Source organism: Lissotriton vulgaris, chromosome 11, assembly GCF_964263255.1.
Source record: "Lissotriton vulgaris chromosome 11, aLisVul1.2, whole genome shotgun sequence".
Classification (NCBI taxonomy): Eukaryota; Metazoa; Chordata; class Amphibia; order Caudata; family Salamandridae; genus Lissotriton; species Lissotriton vulgaris.
Window position 1 is genome coordinate 892,688,473 of NC_141699.1, and position 6,000 is coordinate 892,694,472.

Here is a 6,000-nt window from a genome sequence, read left to right on the forward strand (position 1 = left end):
TAGGTGATCCACCCCCTAGATTGGAATAAGAGGGGGAGCAGTGCCATTGCACAGCAGATCATCCCGAAATCAACTTAAAACTAAGAAGAAGACTGGACTTCGACATTCTGCTGCACAGAAGACTGAAGAAGAATCTCCCTTGTGGCCAAGGAGTGACCACCCTGTGAACACAGGCACCAACCAGCAACTCGACGTCTGCTTTGCCGCCGCCTCCCGCCGGAGCCCGAGCCCAGAGCCCGACAAGAACCAGATTCCCAGACCTCTCAGAGCCCGATCCACAGTCCCTGCAAAGAAGGGACCCGTGGAGGCACCGAGTGACGTGGGACCGGACCTCTTGGAAGACACTCGTAAAGCTGACTGCGCAGCTTCTGAGGCATCCTCGACGTTGTGCTTTGGGGACTGAGAACCCCCACCACCGAGCAGCCCTTGCACCGAAGATCAGCCCCCCAGCATCTCCACGATCTGCGTGGGGCCCTTTTGCACTGTGCCACTCGACGCGCCATCCCGGCCACTAGCCACGCGGCCAGCGGCCATCTTGGCGACGAACCCGAAGATTTAAACAGCAGGTCTGGTTGCTCCAGACCTACCCAAGCTCCTGTGAAAAGGAGCACCCGCTCTGACCTTGCTGGTCCGAGTGAACAGCATCTTTCAACTTCTGCGTGGCTTGCATTTGCCAAGGCCTGTTTGCTCCGATCAGGTCGCCGACACCGCCAACAGCGAGAAGCCTACGTGGGACAGCTCGTGACCGACTCCTGGACGTCCTCGACCCCGGGTATCCACGTGGCTGCAGAAAGAAGCTACCCGACAACGCCTGTTTGCACCCGACATCACCTGGTTCCACTCTGGTTCCACGGCAGTCACTGGCTAGTGACTTTGAACACTGTCCCCTCTGCTTTCAGGTCTTCACATCTACAGATCCACCCTTGGATCCACCGGAACTCTTCTCATCGAGCCGCCTGCAGCATCTCCTGCTCCAAGCACCATCGACCAGCGTGACGAAACCCGACACATCTTCGACCCTGTGCACCCGCTTCCTGTGGGTGAGGTAACTCAGCTCCGCCGGTGCTCCTGTACTGGTACACATCCCAAGGGCCTGTGTTTTAAGTTTCAGCTCCGTAGGTCACTCGGAAGGTTCCTAACTTTCTAACTTTGTGCTTTTTACGCACCATAGACTTTGTATTGAGAAGTGCGTGCACTTTGAACACTGCACCCGAGTCCCGTGGGCCTTTCCCGACTTAGTTAACTCCAGTCTCGAATAGCTCCAGCGATTCCCAAGGCCCTAGGCCTCTTCACTTTCCTATTGGTATCTCTTATACCACTTTCTTAGTATATGGTTTAGGTGGCCCCTAGGGCTCATCCATATTGTGCAACTTTTGTGTATTTTAAACTGTCTTGTGATTTAACGCTTGTGCTTCTGTGCTCATAAAGAGTCCAGGGGATTTTATAGTTAATAAATCAATATATATTTTCAATATATATCTGTGTGGTGTCCCTTTCATTTGGTATTCAAGGGGGTTGTGTATGGTATAACAGCTGGCTTCACATGCCTTTCAGAGTTTAGCCTAAGACTGCTTTGTCCACGTTACCACTAGGATAACTGGTCTACAAGGTTGAATTACAACCATCATCATAAGGGTTGCTTGGCATGGTACAAAGTGATCACTAGAACTAGTGAGCATTATATACCAGGCCAACTTCTCACATTGGTGGCAGCGGTGGGATCTGAGCTTGCTGTTGTTTTACCATTACAATCTTTGAGATTATCATCTGAAAGATCACACAGGTACCTGCTAGGTACATATAAAACAAGACTAGTATACTTAAGTTCTACTGAACTTAGTTGTTGTAGAGCAAAGGGAGTAGCACACCCTAGCTACAACTACTAGATAGGTTTAGTAGGTAAACACCAGTGTAGGTAGATTGCAACACATCCACCCACACTAGAGCAATGTCTGGAGCAGAGGGGTCCAGTGGACTTACTCCTGTTGAGAGTGACCCTCCAAGGGCACCATCCAAATTTGCTATTTTTTCCTTTAAGGAATTAAGACAGCTTTGTGTCTTAAGGGGTCTGAAGACAGGGCCTTCCCCTACTACAGACCACCTAAGAGAGCTCTTAGACCAGTCTGAGACTCTAAAGCCCTCTAAGGCAAACCCCACAGGGGATGCTGAAGGAGGCCATCCTTCAGAGGATGACACTGTAGACACCCCTGCCCCTATCATCCTAGTAGATGAGGAAGCCTCCACCACTGGAGCTCCTCAAGTAGATGTAGAGGAAGAGGAAGAAGAAGAGGAGGAGGAGGTGGAAAGCAGTGAGTCAGATGATGACAGAGATAGTCAGGTGCTGGTCAGTAGACTGAACCAGGCTAACTTAAGTCAACTTGGGAATGAATCAGGTAACAACCCATTCAGACCCTCAGGTGGACTTAACCAGAGCCATAGGAGGAGGAGGCATCACTCAGGTGAATCCAATACCTCCCATGTCTCTAGAGGCTCTCATGGTCACTCCAGAAAGGAGATGACTAGCCCTCAGAGAAGGGAACATGAGGCCAAGATGAGAGAGGCTGAGCTTAGGATCCAGAGGCAAGAATTAGAGGTTGCCCTGGCTAAGGAGAAACTTGCTAGAGCAAGACAGCCTAGAGAGAGTGGGGTAATAGAACCCACTGGTGGCAGCAATATCCACAAGGATAAAGACAGGTCTTTTGATAATAGAAACCTGAGTAAGATTGTGCCCCCCTACAAAGCTGGGGATGACATCCATAAATGGATTACTGCAATGGAGAGAGCCTGCAGAGTACAGCAGATCCCTCAGGAGCAGTGGGCAGCAATCTTGTGGCTCTCCTTTGAAGGTAGAGGCCGAGACAGACTCCTCACAGTTAGTGATGGGGATTCTAGAAACTACCTGGTCCTGAAGAGTGCTCTGATTGATGGGTTAGGCTTAACCACTGAACAGTACAGGTTAATGTTCAGAGATACCCAGAAGACACAGACTCAGGACTGGTCTGAATTTGTTGAGTGTGCCACTAAGGCTCTGGAGGGATGGTTGCTGGGAAGCAAGGTTACAGACTATGAAGGATTGTATAATTTGCTGATGAGAGAACAAATTTTAAATAATTGTCAGAACCAGCAGTTGCATCAACATTTGGTTGACTCAGATTTGACCTCTCCCCAAGAATTGGGAAAGAGGGCAGATAAATGGGTAAGAACCAGAGTTAAGCAAAAGAACCAGAACCAGAACCAGGGTGGTGACCAGAAGAAAACAGACCAGAAGGGTGGGGAGCAGAAAGCTAAAGACCAGAAGTCTTCAACAGGGCCCCAAACTGAGACAGAGGGTGGGTCCCAAACTTCCAAGAAGAAGAAGAAAGAAGGTCAGAAGAAACCCTGGTGTAAAACTTGTAAGAACACCTCTCACTGGACAAGTGAGTGTAAAAAGGGTGGAGCCCCCAGCACTGCAGCCCCTAAGGCACCTGCACCCACTAGTACAGTTAGCAGTGCTGGTCCTCAAGCCAAGGGTTTAGTGGGAATCACTTTGGGAACTGGAGGAGATTCTGACCTAGTCAGAACTCTTACCCAGGCTGTTTTGGTTTGTGAAGGGGACCTGGATTTGGTCCCTGACATAAGTCCCAGTAATCTGGGCAAATACAGACAGACGCCTTTGATTAACAACAAAGTGGCTCAAGCTTACAGGGACACATGTGCCAGTGTCACTATGGTGACACCTAACTTTGTGGACCCTGGACAATACATGCCAGGCGATGATTACCTGGTGACCAATGCCAGCAATGTCACTACTACACATAGTGTGGCACTTGTTAACTTTTCCTGGGGAGGGGTAACTGGCCTAAAGAAAGTTGTGGTTAGTGCTGATCTCCCAGTAGAATGTTTGTTGGGCAATGACCTGGAGAACTCTCTATGGTCAGAAGTTGAGTACAGGACTCATGCAGAGATGTTAGGGATATCATCACATGTCCTTGCTGTGACCAGGTCACAGGCCAAAAAGTGCCTCTCTGAACCTCAGGTCTTGGATCCTGGAACAATGGACCAAGTACCTCCCAAGAAGAAGAACAGGAGGGTTAAGGCTGTGCCTTCCCAACTGCCTACAAGTGAGGATCAGGCTTCAGAGGAAACTGATCTTGAGACCCCTGAAGGAACTGTCCCTGAAGAACTTGAACCTGATCAGGTTGAGTTTCTGGGGACAGGGGGACCTTCTAGGGCAGACTTGGGGCAGGCTCAGTTAACCTGTCCTTCTCTTGAACCCCTCAGACAGCAGGCTGCTGCTGAGGCTGCTGGGAATGCTCAAGGTGCCCATAAAGTATATTGGGACGATGGACTCCTTTATTCAGAGGCTAGAGACCCCAAGCCTGGTGCTACCAGGAGGTTGGTTATACCTCTGCAATTTAGGGGCTTCCTACTCACCTTGGCCCATGATATTCCTTTAGCAGGACACCTAGGCCAGAACAAGACTTGGGACAGGCTTGTCCCTCACTTTCACTGGCCTCACATGTCTGAAGACACCAAGGAGTTTTGTCGCTCCTGTGAAACCTGCCAAGCCAGTGGTAAAGCAGGTGGAACAACAAAGGCCCCCCTGATACCACTACCTGTGGTGGGGGTTCCCTTTGAGAGAGTGGGGATTGATATTGTTGGTCCAATGGATCCCCCTACAGCATCTGGGCACAGATTCATACTGGTGGTAGTGGATCATGCCACCAGGTACCCAGAGGCAATTCCCCTTAGGACCACAACAGCTCCTGTTGTGGCCAGGGCCCTACTTGGAGTTTTCTCCAGAGTGGGGTTTCCTAAGGAGGTAATATCAGATAGAGGTACCAACTTCATGTCTGGATATTTGACAGCTATGTGGAAGGAATGTGGTGTAAACTACAAGTTCACCACTCCTTATCACCCACAATGCAATGGGCTTGTTGAGAGATTTAACAAGACCCTAAAGGGCATGATTAAAGGATTACCTGAAAAGCTCAGGCGAAGATGGGACATCCTTCTGCCCTGCCTTTTGTTCGCTTACAGAGAGGTCCCTCAAAAGGGGGTTGGCTTCAGCCCCTTTGAATTGTTGTTTGGGCACCCTGTAAGAGGACCCCTGTGTCTTGTAAAGGAAGGATGGGAGTTACCTCTCAAAAAGCCTAAACAGGACATAGTGGACTATGTACTTGGTCTCCGCTCCAGGATGGCAGAGTACATGGAAAAGGCATCTAAAAACCTTGAGGCTAGCCAAGAATTACAAAAAGCTTGGCATGACCAAAAGGCTGTCCTTGTTGAATTTCAGCCTGGACAGAAGGTATGGGTGTTGGAACCAGTGGCCCCAGCAGCACTCCAAGACAAATGGTCTGGACCCCATACAATTCTGGAAAAGAAGGGAGAGGTTACCTACTTGGTGGACCTAGGAACTCCCAGGAGCCCCCACAGGGTGCTCCATGTAAACAGATTGAAGGCATATGTCAGCAGGGCAGACATGGGCTTGCTCATGGCTACAGATGAGGGGCAGGAGGAAGAGAGTGACCCTCTCCCAGACCTGCTCACTCAGAACCCTGAGGATGGCTCAGTTGATGGTGTGGCCTTAGGTGGCAGCCTCACTGAACATCAGCAACATGACTGCAGACAAGTTCTACAGGCATACAGGCATATGTTCTCCTTGACACCCAGTCAGACTAACTGGTGTACACATGTGGTGGACACTGGTGACAGTCTTCCTGTAAAGAGCAAGATTTACAGGCAACCTGACCACGTCAGGGACTGTATAAAGACTGAGGTGCAAAAGATGCTGGAATTAGGTGTCATTGAGCCTTCAGAGAGCCCCTGGGCTAGCCCAGTGGTTCTGGTCCCCAAACCTCACACCAAAGATGGCAAGAGAGAGATGAGGTTCTGTGTGGATTACAGAGGACTCAATGCTGTCACCAGGACAGATGCACACCCCATTCCAAGGGCAGATGAGCTCATTGACAAGTTGGCTTCTGCCAAATATTTGAGCACATTTGACTTGACAGCTGGCTA